The 13,371-nt window shown below is 44.7% G+C and overlaps 1 long non-coding RNA gene across 5 annotated transcripts; it reads left to right on the top strand.

The window, feature by feature from the left end:
* The first annotated feature begins 101 nt into the window (after positions 1–101).
* On the top strand, positions 102–10,402 carry LOC105301470. 5 transcript variants are annotated; one of them, XR_002776032.1, is made up of 4 exons: positions 102–374; positions 1,177–1,434; positions 3,397–3,527; positions 9,686–10,402. It is a non-coding gene; the product is annotated as an uncharacterized LOC105301470 (long non-coding RNA). The 5 variants fall into 5 exon arrangements; XR_002776030.1 differs by lacking the exon at positions 9,686–10,402 and adding an exon at positions 3,185–3,233 and having other exon boundaries at positions 103–374; positions 3,397–7,618; XR_002776031.1 differs by having other exon boundaries at positions 104–374; positions 9,284–10,402.
* Positions 10,403–13,371: the final 2,969 nt, after the last annotated feature.

The following is a 13,371-nucleotide window of genomic DNA, read 5'->3' as shown; positions in this document are numbered from 1 at the left end:
CACCTCCATTTGACTGCATATTTTTGCCATTACTTGATGACCTATTTGCATGCAGCTTCTTGCAAAGAATTTCCTTCCAAGCCATATACGGTGATTTTATTGCACCACAAACTGAGGCTTCTATTTGCAGTCAATGATAGATGCTCCGTCTGACTTCTTTCTGCCTGTCCCTACATCCCTTCCTTTTTTCTGTAGGCTGCCTAGGCTGCTCTGAGCCCTCTCCAAGCTCTGGTTTCACCAAGAGTGTTTGATTCCAGGAACTTACAAGCTTCATCTGAAGGGAAGGTCCTTAATCTGAGCTGAGATTTTCTATCCATCAGCCCAGGGAACAGTGACCTCTGAGGCCAAGGGAAGGAAAAAGAGACTTTAGGCAGGTGAGCGGACACAGGGGGCAGCAACCAAGGTCTCCATGCCTCTCACCTTTCTGTGCCTTTGTTCATGTAGTTCCCTTGCCTGGAGTGCACACCCTGGACTGGGTACAATGTATCAAGGGATCCATTGCTGGAAATCTTCAGCAGGCACCAATGTCTCTTGGCAGCCCCTGGCCACCTTGACGGCTTGGATCAATCTCTACGAATCCCTAGTGAAGGAGCTGAGTGCAGGTTTTCTGACTCTGCCTTGCTGGGGACAAAGGAGAGAGATGTAGAGGGAAGTCTGAGCTCTTATTTGCATAGCAAGTCATCAGGTGGCCAGCATCCCAGAGACTAAGGTTTTTTACTCCTCAAGCCCCAAACACAGGGACTCGAGTACCTTGAACACCTTGAACAAAGCTTCTACGGACTTTGGAGACAAATCACTCTAGGCTCTTCTCAGGAACAGTGTGGTCTTCTCAGTCTCAGCATCAGAATGCAAATACCAGCCAGTCACTGAGCCCTGCTTTATGCCAGGCTGCTAGCCAAGTTCTGCAGAGACAAACACTCCAAACGCTCAAAAATGGTCTTGGTGAGAAAGTGCCTAAGCAAAACATGACCTTCCTGTCTAACTCAGAGAGCTGGCATGCACACTAGTGTCATGAGCAGAGGAAGAGGAAGAGGAATCGGAGGAGGAGGAAATTAGACGTGAGACGTACATGCTAGGCACCAGCCCGGGCTCAGGCGTATCAGAGCAAATCCTGAGCTGTGATGCTCACCGACAATCTGGCACTACTATTTTGATTTTCATTTGTTTCCATTCTAGGAAATTCATTACAGACTGTCTCCCCACAGAGCATGCTCAATTATATCCTTGGGAATGCAAGAGCCCAGAAGAAGCAATCGGGGATGGCTGAGTCAGGCTTAGTCAAGGATAAGGTTGCTTCTGCCAGTTCTGGAGGCCTTGGGACTTATTCCCAGGGGAGATGGGTGATCCAGGAGTAGGACAGGAACACGAGGACCAAGTAGAAGTGTCTCTCTCCTGGGACCATATGGTGGATTCTGAAGCAGAAAGCATGAGAAGGTGAGACCCTCATTCAAGTTCCTCTTAAAATGAGGTCCTCTTCCTCTTCTACTTTTTAAATGATGAACATTAACATACATACAGAAAAGTACATAGAACATGTATTTACATATTCTAATAAATAACTATAAAGGAAATGTCCATATACTCACCATTCGCGTCAAGAAATAAAATATTGTCAGCACACTGAAGACCCCTGCATGTCCCTACCTGATCATACTCTCCCTCTCCCTTAGACTTTTACAGCATCTACTTTCTTTTCTTTTAGTTTTGCCATCTAAGTTTACATCCCTAAAAAAAATAGTTTTATTTTGCCTGTTTTGAGCTTTACATGAATAGAATTGTGTCTGGGGGTTTTATGTGCCTGTCTTCTTTTGCTCAGTTATGTTTATGAGATTTAGTCATGTTGTAGTGTATATCTGTCATATATTCTTTTTTCATGGCTGTATAGTATTCTGCCACATGGCTATGTCACGTTTATTTATCCTTATTTCTGTGGTTAAACATTTGAGTTGTTTCCAGGTTTTGACTCTTATAAGCAATACTGCAATGAGCATTCTTGGTATGTATATCGTGGTGTAAATATGCATGTTTTTCTCCAGGGTTTATGCCTGGAAGTGAAATTGCTGGGTCATAGGATACACGTCTTTACCTTTACTAGATAACGACAAATGATTTTCCAAGTAGTTGCGCTGTCTCTTGCTCTCTCTCTCCCTGTTGCACAATTGTAGCAGCTATGCTGAAGAAAGGTTCAGAATTGCTGGCCCCACAGAAATAGCTCAGGAGGAAGAACTTCTGTTGAGAAACCAATCCATGTGTGCCTTTGTTTCTTTCCCTGTCTCACTTATGGAGCCTGACAGCCCCTGCCTCACTCCCAACCTCTGCTGTTACCACTCCCCAAGTGAGCCCATTACTTCTCAACTTCAGGCTCATTTCAGTATGGTTCCCAGACAAATCTAGTCAATGACACAGTGGGCGGTTGTCATCTGAAGGTTAGTTCACAGCCATCAGACAAGAAGCCAGAGAAGATTATACAGGGCAGGGGCCTGAGCAGGGCTGGTGGCAGGATGGAACTCTCATGTCTTGGACCTGAGGCATGATGGTTCCTCATGGAATCTTTGAATAAGTAGGAAGGGGGAAATATAAGGATCCTCACTAGGCCCAGAGGCTTGGGACAGACCTAGGACTGCCTTCAGCATGGCCTATCACTTATGAATCTATATATTGCAACACAAACCTACCTTGACTAGTCTTAAACAAAAAGGGGGACTTATTGGCTTGTAGCAAAATATAACGATAGGCCTGCCTTCAGGAGAAGCTTGATCCAGAACTTCTAACAATGTCATCAATAAAATATCTTGCCTTTGCTTTAGGAGTCAGTAGTTGTTAACAAGTGATAAGATGAAGGGCCAAATAAAGGTAAGATTCTGGAACAGGAATGGAAACCAGTGGCCCTGGTTGAAGCCAGACCTTAGCAGGATCTATCACTGACGACAACTCAGGGAGTGATCCCCTGTGTCTGGATACAATGGGTGCCCCAGAGTGTTCTTAGTGTCTAGTAAGCCACTTTCTTAGCTTGGGGATTGACAGACTCATACAACACTGTAAAGGCATGCTTGCATCCTCAGATTCCTGAAGAAAATTAATGTATTACTATTCTGAGCATCTGGGATGGTACTCTCAGAGAAGAAAGGAAAAAGATGAATGCTCTTACTAGACATGGAAATTTTGAATATATTTTCTTTCCTAGAAACTGAGAACTGAGGTCTGATTTGAGATATGACACTACTTCCAGGTAGGTAAGAAAATTTAGATTCTAACACACTGTCAGGATTTCTGGGATATTTCTATGGTATGCGAGATCAAAGAGATATAATATTTGAACTCGAGGCTGTCTTGGAAATTTTAGAGGTACAGTAGCTACACTGATTTTTAATAACATTTATTCATTTTTTAATACAGAAAAAAGTAAGAACCAGTTGGCCCAAAATCCCACTGATGAAAAAAAGGATTGGAGAATTGCTATTAGCTGTCCCACCTAACTAAAGGGAGACCCAAAGCATTCCTAGCAGGCCTTGCTGCCCTGGCTACAGGTAAGATGGACTCAGCTACCTGGTTCTAGGTAGCCTCTTCAGTGGGCCAGCTACACTGATCCTCCACCACCCAGCCCCACCCTCATCATTCACCTAAGCATCCCCTAGGAAGCTCACAGCAGGGTACTATTTACTGAATGAGAATACCCTGAAAGGGAAGATTTTCCTGCTGATTACATGTCTAGCCTTCTAGAACATCTCTGTATTTTTTTTTATGGTGATTTTTTATGGTGATTTATCCAGGGATCAAGAGACAGTTTGCTGGGGAAGATGCCCTCATTCTTCCCAAGCTTTTATCAGGGTTATACAACCCTGTGCTAATTTGTGCTTAAAATCCTCCTCCTTTCCCCATGCCACCTGTCCCCAAAACTTAGGGAAGAAGACTGAATAATGCCTGGGGTTTACATTAGCAGGAAATCTTTTTCCTTAAGCATCAAGTCATGTGTGTCCACAAACATGCCTTTGCATAATATAAGACCTGGAAGAAAAGTGCAAGGTTCTTAAAACTTTTCATTATTCATTCATTATATAATTACTGAGAGTTTAACATATACTAGACACTGTTCTAGACCTTCAGTGCCTTTGTATTAACCTTAAAAGGTGGCCAAATTTTCCTGAGGCTGAGAAAGATAGAGAGGCAACTCAGACATAAGGAACAGTGGCCTCAGAGGTGCAAATGTCTAAGGGTAAATGGCTCCTTATCATTAGATTCTAGAGTAAATGAAGGCCAGTGGCAAGAACCAGGCTAAAAACATAAATGGGGCTAAATAATGAAGGACCTTAAATCCCAAGATCATCAATTTGGACTTTACTTTAAAGGCTATGGGAACCTCTGAGGGCTTTGAGTGGGAGAACTGAATCACTGAGGGATCCAGCAGAAAGAAATGGCACACTCAGTTGAGGATAATTGGAGATGTGTTAAATGTAGGGGCTATTTACTAAGGTTTGGGCAGTGTGTAGCAAAACTACAAGGTATAATGTTATACCTGGAGCAAGCAACACCAGGGCTGTTAAGCAGAAGAGGGTGAAGGGAAGGAGCAATTGCTGTGTGTCATTCAAAGATCATCTTGCAAGGAGCTGTAACTTTGGTTGGGGTGACACCACAGTGAGGGAGCCAGTGTGTGGAGATCCCAACTTCATTCTCATCCTCTTTTGACCTCCTGCCAGTACTCCCCATTGGCTAAAACCAAGGGAGGCCATTGTTATGGTCCATTCACACCAGAACCCACCCCCCACCCCCACCCCAAGTCCAAGAGCAGGATAGAGTAGATTTGCAGGGGCAAATGGAAGATGTCCTGAACAAGGGTAGTGTGATCAGATGAACATATCAACAAGATCATCTTGGGCAGAATGGAGGCTCAATTAAAGGCAGAGGGATGGGGACAGGAAGGGAATACAGGTCTGAACTGACATGGGTCACAGAGATAGAGGAAGAGAAAGATTCAAGCAATATTGAGGAAGTAGAATAGTCATGACCTTTCGATAGGGATTAAGGACAAGAAAGGTGTCTAGGTAGCCTGGGTTCCTGGGCAGATGGTGACATCATTACCTAGGAGAAGACTCAAGGCCAAGGGCAGATGGTACTACGGAAGAAAAAGAAATCACTCTTTTCCAGAAGGAATGGCAACCAACCATAAACAGAAGGACAGATGGCCTCCTACATCCCTGCTCTGGGCAGAATTATAATGGCTTCTGGCATCCTTCTCCTTCCATTCCTGGACCCCTTTTCTCTGCCACTTAGCAGCTTCCAAAAACCTACTTTCATAGAAGTCTGAACTCCTCCAAGTGTTCAGGCTGAAAATCAATTTCTATCTTCACTGATTTCCCCTTTCCACTAGTCAAAACAAAAACAACAAAAAAAAAAAACAGCTCTTCTTAAAGGAGGGGAAAATTACAATAAAAAATGGCTGACTGCTACTGCTAGCTTTCTGTGGAGATAAGTATATATTTTAAAAGGATCTACTGGCATGAATTTCTAATTAATAGACTATGAGGGGGAGATTTTTATTTTTCACTCTGGATGCTCTCAGGGGTACTCTGAAGGCTTAACATCACCTAGTCCCCCAACTCTGCTCAGTCCCCCACCTCCCTCTAAAAAACAAGGAAGGCAATTTAGTGCCCACTCAACAATGCTGGCAGCCCCTAATCTGGCATTATGTGTTACACAGGACTTTCGATGGTGGACGCAAATTTCAAGTCTGGCTTCTAAGAAGTGTGTGATATGTTTGAGGATAAGGGAGACCTAACATATTCTAAAACAACAAGGCAACTTCAGGAAGCTTTGTGAACAGGGTCTCCAGGAGTGCCCTCCGCCTCCTACCCACAGAGAGGTGGCATTGCTGGTCAGCTGCTGTCCTGCAGTTGTCCTAGTGACGATGGTTTGTGTGTATGAGGGGAGGTGTTCATGGGTACTTGTAGAGTGTCTGTAAAAGAAGGTTGGACTTTTTCACCACAATGCATTCCTGGAAACCATGTCATGATATAATTCGTCAAAATTTCCCAGAGGAACAGCATTCGCTCTCCTTGAGGGGTCGAGTTCCTGACTAAAGACACAGCCAGAGATAAATCATAACTATGATCAACAATCTGTCATGAGCAGAAGGCACAAGTGCCCACATATCTTCAATGAGTTCTAGGGCTCAGATTATACTCCAGGTCTCACCAAGAAGCTATCACTTAACTTCTTGTGAAGCCGTATGTACCACGGTCATTCATTCTCTCATTTATTCATTCGAGGGCTGTAGGAGTCATTGTGGTTCACTCCCAACCACAATTCTTCTTCAGATGATTAGTCTTCTAAATCGATGTTATAGATGTAGTTTCCTAAAAGATATGTTGACACCCTAAACCCTACCACCTCAGAATGTGATCTTATTTGGAAATAGGGTCTTTAAAGAGATTATCAAGCTAAAATGAGGTTATTAAGGTAGGCCTAATCCAATTTAAGTGGTGTTCTTACAAAAAAGGGAAATTTGGACAGACAGACATGCACCGAGGGAAGCTGACATGAAGACACAGAGACAAGGCCATGTGAAGATGGAGGATTGCAGAGAGATCCATCCTCAGGCCAAGGAATGGCAAGGATTTGGAGCGAACCACCAGAAGCTAGGAAGAGACAAAGAAGGATTCCCCTATGGGTTTCAAAGGAAGCATAGCCCTGTCAACACCTTGATTTTGAACTTCCAGCCTTTATAATTGTGAGAAAACTAATGTCTGTGGCTTTAAGCTACCTACTAAGTGGTATTCCGTTTTGGCAGTCCCAGGAAACTAATATAACTGACCGTGGTGATCTCACTCTCTTATCCCAGTCCTGGCAAAGAAGCTATAGGGGAAAGACTGCTAGGCTGGATTCTGAGAAAGGTTTCTACTTTTCCCTCTACAAATGCTTTGATGTGACCCTGGGGGTTGCTGCAGTCATCATGCTATGAGCCTAAAGGGCAAAGCCCTCACCGAGGAGGGCAGAGAGTGAAGGGAAAGGGCCTGAGACAGATGACCCTGAGTTGCTGTTTCGGCCAAGCTGGAGCGTGCCCAGGCCCTGCATGTTCTGTCATGTGAGATGAAATGTTTCCATGTGGGGTAAGGCAGAAGGTGAAGAAAGGTCTCCTTGCCGACATCAGGGTCCTTCTTTGTGTGGATTGACTGTCATTTGTGCTCAGCAGTTCTCCCTGCTACCTCTCTCATGCTAATTGGGCCTCCGGTTCCCTCCCAACCTCTATTCTGCATCTCAGTATCGACTGTGGTCGATGGTTTGCAAAGACAGCTGTAATAATTCCTCCCTGTATACTTTGTAGTGTGACTTTGCCACTCTTCCCATCAAAGGTGGAGCTTATTTCTCTATCCCTTGAATCTAGGCTTGGCCTTGTACCTGTCCTGGCCAACAGGAATTAGCAATCCCTAGCATTCTGACTCCACAGCTCCAGAAGCTTCAGGAATTAGGCTTGCTCTTTTGGCTGTAGTTGGAACCCTGAGACCGTGATACAAATGGGCCTGAGCTAGCCTGCTGCAAAGGCTGCATGGAGAAGAGAGGCACTCCAGTTGACAGTCAGCACTAACTACCACGTGTGTAAATAAAGCTATCTTGGATCATCCAATCTTAGTCAATTGCCCATAACTGAAGCCACATGAATAATCCCAGGTGAGACCAGCAGAAGAGCCAATGAGCTGAGCCCAGCCTGAATTGCTGACCCATAGAACCACAAGCAAATAAAATGGCTGTTGTTTTAAGATCCTAAATTTGGGGATGATTTGTTACACAGCAATAGCTATCGGACACACTGATAGGCAATCCCCATTCTGGCACAACCCTCTCAGGCTCATTCACATGCCACGCACTATGCAAGGCACTGTGGATACAATCATGAAAAAGAACAGCTCTGGCCTCTGCTCTCTTAAGCGCGCATAATGTTATCACATGCCAGGCACTGTGCCAATGGATTTTTCAGCTGCATTAACCTAGATGAGAATGTTACAGTTATTACCACTATCTTCCTGCCGAGAAAAACAAATCTCAGAGAACATAACAAAAGTGCCAAATGTTGCAGATTGCATTTTTCAGAGACAGCTGCAATAATATCTGTTGTCTGGTATATCTGTTAGAACCTTGCCACTCCCTTGAATCAAGAGGCAGAATCTAATTTCCCTCTTGGATCTAGATGGGCTTATGATTTGACTGTAAACTAAGAGAATGCATTAGAAAGGATACTGCATGAATTCTGAGGTTAAGTCATAAAAGAAGCCACTCTACTTTATGAGTTGGGGCACTTGCCTTTGAAGCCTTGAGCTTCCACATAAGGCCTCCATGCTACATGTGGACATTCTAGGTGAGAACTCCAGGTGAGAGCCCAGCTGACAGCCAGCCCACATTAAACTCAAGATGATTCTAGTCACGAGCTATTAAGTCATCCCAGCCCTTAAATCCCACCCTCTTTTCAAGGCCCAGAAATCACAGATCAGAAATAATTTGTCCCCACTTTTGTTCTGTCAAACGAACAGAATGCATGAGCATAATACAATGGTTGGTTTATATCACAAAGTTTTGGGGTGGTTTGTTTTGCAGCAGTAATAACACAACACCTAAGATTACACAGCTATACAACAGGAAAGAGAACGAGGTCAGACTCTGAGCCTTTGCAATCTGACTCGAGCCCCAGCTTTTAACCACTACTCCTCCCACTCTTCGCCTTGGCGAGCCTCTCACTCCCATGCTCCTCAGCTAGAGGCTGGGCTCCCCCGACAGCATCATGTCTGCATGAGAAAATATTTCAATCCCCACATGCCAGATTCAAAGAGTGACTAGGAAAGGAACAGGCATGCTTCTTTCTCTGCTGCTTGCTTCCAGGCCACCATTACCCAAAGCTCTTTCTTTTTGAAAGTTCTGTCCCTTCCCTTACTTTGGCTCCACGACAACACTCTCTCCATATTTAGGACACAGCCCCCACCTTCCTTGATGATTTTAGTTTCTGCTTCACAGGTTTGCTTTGCTCCCCATTGAACTTCATGTGAAAATGCACCTACTATGTGAAACTGCTATGGGTCAGGCACATGGATGGTGGAGATACAAAGGAGAATGAGCTCTGTATTATTTTCCCATAGTTTTGTAACAAATCGCCCTAAACTTAGTGGCTTAAAACAACACAAATTTATTATCTTACAGTCTTAGGGATTAGAAGCCCCAAATAGGTTTCACTAGGATAAAATCTAGGTGTCTGCAGAGCTTCGTTCCTTCTGGAGGATCTAAGAGATCCTTGCCTTTCTAGCTTCCAGAGGCTGCCTGCATTCCTCGTCTCATAGCTCCTTCCTCCATCTTCAAAGCCACCATGTAGCATCATCAAACCATTCTCTCTGACTCTTCTGCCGTCCTCTTCCACCTATAAGGACCCTTTTGATTATATTGGGCCCACCCAGATTATCCAAGAAAATTTCTCCATCTCAAGATTCTTAATCACATCTGCAAAGTCCCTTTTGCATGTAAGATGACACATTCGCAGGTTCTGGGGATTAGGATGTGGACATCTTTGAGAGGCCATCATTCTGCCTACTACAAGCTCTTTGAGGAAACTCACACATGAATAAGGTTATATATCTATAGCAGAAACTTCTGCTCCTCGCCAATATCCATATTCTCTTACTGAACACACACTTCCTTTCCTTACATTCAGGTGTGATGACCCTGCAATTGAGTTCTGGCCAATGGAGTATAAACAGAAGTGATGGGCAACACTTGCAGGCCTGCCTAGCCCATACAAACCTGCTAACAGTTCTGACTAACAGTGGTCCCCAACCTTTTTGGCAGCAGGGACCAGTGCTCCTATGAGAATCTAATGCCTGATGATCTGAGGGAGAGCTTAGGCGGTGATGTCAGCACTGGGGAGTAACTGCAAATACAGATGAAGTTTCAGTCACTCACCCAGTGCTCGCTTCCTGCTGTGCAGCCCAGTTCCTGACAGGCCATGGACGGGGTTTGTGGCTCAGGGATTGGGGAACCCTGGACTACAAGACCCCCTCCTACAGGTTCCTCACTTTCCCCATCCATAAAGCACTATGAGGACCCAGAAGAAGGTGGAGCCTCAGGGGAGAATAAGTCAAGCCCTTGAATGACAGCAGAACAATCTCTCTGGTGACTTACATTGTATTTTGACATAAATTAAGACATTGAAATGTGAAGGTTGTTTGCTACAATGGTTAGCCTACACTGACAATATACAACTATAGAAATGTACTTTAAAAGAATTTGTAAAAATGTATTGCATAAGTTTTATATGGTGTTCAATTTTATAAGTAAATATAATATTTACTTATAATAATAACCTCATCTGTGGCATAGGCTCTATGTGAATAAAAAGGTTACTTCATAAACACATAAAATAAAACCCAAATCAGGGATTATGCTATTTAACCACAGGCAGTTCTCTTCTTACATCTTTCTATATTTTATATTGACTGTTAGCACAATATTGAGGAATCCTGATTAACACAAATAAGTAACTGCAAATGGTAACAAGTATACTTTAACCTACTATAATCTCCAGAAATGTTTCAATAAACAGAGACCCCCAGAAAAGCTTGACTCTTAACAGGAACTAGTTAACTGGGCAACACAAGTTAATGTTTTAAAGAGCTTCTACACAGATTTATTTACATGTTATTTACTTTCAAAAGGATCAAAGACAATTTACCCAAAAACCTACAGGACAAGTGAAACCAAAACCAGGCAAACAACAAGATAGGAGCTCAGTGGTCAGGCAACTGCAGTTGGAAGTTTCCTGGGCAGAGAAGCAAGGGAATGTGTGCATGTGGGGGAGTGGGAAGCAGTTCTCACGCATGGTGGGGGCCAGGGCAAGAGGCTGTCAGAAAGCTCCTGTGATCTTGGAAACATATGATCTATTTTCCGAAATGGTGATTCAGGACAAATGACTGAAGGGTCCCATGTCTAGACGACCACGTGCCTGGCTAGGGTAAGAGCTAAAGGTTTCTGCAATCGTTTATCAGTACACAGAGCCTGGGACCCCCAGAAGTGGTATACACACACACTGAAAAGAGAAGCTAGGGAGGACCTGGAACCCCAGAGCAGTTACTTTTAGGCAGTGATCAGTATCTCACCTGTGATATATCATAGGAGATTGGGTCTGTAGCTTCGTCAGAACTGGGTATAAGGCAAGTTCTGAGGAGCCTCTGTTCCCTCTGGCGCTAAAAGAGGTAGAAGCGGGCAAGTCTGAGAAGCAGCCCCACTGTGGAGTCAGAGACTGCGGGAGAAGGCAGCTTCTTCTCCCAGACTGGCCTGGGCAGCTCACACCGAGAAGGATCCACTAGAGGAAGAAGGACAATGCTATAGACCGAGCCCTATGATCTGCCCTTTACATATAGTTCAGCTGAACAATATGAACCTTGTGTGGTAGGTTCTTCTTATCTCCAATTTACAAATAGGGGCACTGAGTCTTAGCAATACTGGAAAGTCTGCCCCAGCCATTACTATTTGTGGCAGAGCTGGCATTTTAGCACAGCACTGCCAGAGCCAAAATCCATGCGCTCAGACACCTGCCGAGCAGGCTCCAGCTGCACCCTTCAGGCTGCTCACACCATAACTGCTGATCTTTTTCCCCTTGACCAGGCTCCAACTGAAATAGACTAGAGGAGGGACGTACTGTGGCCCCTAGTGCCACAATAAAGCTATAAATGTTACCAGGGGGTGAAACTGCTGACTTTGGCCAGCTACGAGCGAAATGGTGCTGCAAAGCCAAGGGACACTGCGCACACTGGTGACACTCGCCCCCAGCACCAGGGCAACGGGCACAATGTGCGCCCATCTCCATCGCCTTTTGGGCCTCAGATTTCACAGGCCCAGTGACACAGACCTTCCTGGAACAGCGTGAGGGCCCTCAGAACACTCTGAACAGCTCACTGTTGACCTAAGTGGCTGCTATGCACCTGCCAGGGTTAATCACTGTGTAACTCCTCACATGAAGTGGGGAGACTGAGGCACACAGGTTTGCATCTAAACCAGGATTCAGAAACTGATGAGAGCCGATAAACTGGTGGGCCAAGGTTTTAATAGTCATAGTGGTCATGAACATTTCCCAAATAAAATTTTGACACTACCTCTGTGTGGGCCCTGCCATTTGTGGACCAGGTGAGCAGTGGGTGGATGGCCGTGCTCAGAGTTCTGGATGTCAGGAGATTTATTGGTGGTAGAAAGCATTCTCATCCACTCCCCAAATCTACTGGTTCACCTGCCAGAATAAATACCTCACATACTCACCTGGCCACCTACACAGAATGGGGCTTCTCTCCCTTGGGGCAGAGCCCCCAAACAACCAGCTTTTCAAGTTTTTGTTTGTTGGTGTATTTGTTTTGTCACAGTGTATGATTGTGTGTCACCTTTCCTAAGTGACCTTAACAGTTACCTGAACCCCAGCAGCTCAACCAGAGTTCTACAGATGAAGAAACACATTCTGTTATTTTCTTCAATAAAAGTGTCACTCAAACCCTTTTCTCTTCAACTCTCCCCTGTAAAATATGTCAAACCATGATGATTTTCAAAGTGATACTGAAGTGCATAGATTTTGATAAAAAATGAATTGGGGGCATTTTATTAAACTAGAGATTGATAGGAATGTGGAATTTTCTACAAAATTCTAATTTTGGTATTTAAATTTTTTTTTTTTGAAACTCAAACAGTATAGATACGCAATCGCTTTGTCCTAGGAATTTATTTTTATTGTTGAATGCTAAATTTAGAAATTTCCAAAAATTCCTTAGAGAAGGAGATGGGGCCGCCAGAAGAGGGAAGAATGAGGAAAGGAACCAGCATGAGGCCTAGCCGTAGTGGACCCAGAACACGTGTTAACGGAGTGAATGAATGGATGAATGAATGAATGAAATTATTATCAAGCAGTGGATCTGAGTGATCCTTGCTCCTCCCTCCCTCCTTGTCACCTGCAAAATAGTATCCAGATATCTTCTGTACTCCACCCAAACGCCCGCCTGTGCAGGCCTCAGGGATTGCGGGCTACCTGGGGCCCAGGCCAGAGCAGTGGCGGATGTGGGCCAGATACCTTCAGGCAGCCACCAGCCCTTTCCCGCCTGGGCACTGCTGGTTTATCAAGCTCCTCCATGTGGTTCCCTCCTAGGCCCCTCAGAGGATCCTTCCAAGGAGGCAGAGCGGTAATCGTCCCTGTTGTGCACCTGGAGTCCTATACCTAGGACCAAAAGGGTCACTGTTGCCAGCTGGAGGAGGGTTCATCAGTATTGACATCTGGACATCAGTGTGGTGAAGCCGCCCCAAGCTTAGGGGAGCTGAGTGAATGCAGAGTCCCAGCCAGTTTCCCGGCCATTATAAACTCACTCC

The sequence above is a fragment of the Pteropus vampyrus genome, unplaced genomic scaffold, assembly GCF_000151845.1.
Source record: "Pteropus vampyrus isolate Shadow unplaced genomic scaffold, Pvam_2.0 Scaffold240, whole genome shotgun sequence".
NCBI lineage: Eukaryota > Metazoa > Chordata > Mammalia > Chiroptera > Pteropodidae > Pteropus > Pteropus vampyrus.
Note: the sequence above shows the minus strand (reverse complement) of the source record. Positions and strands in the feature narration are given on the sequence as shown.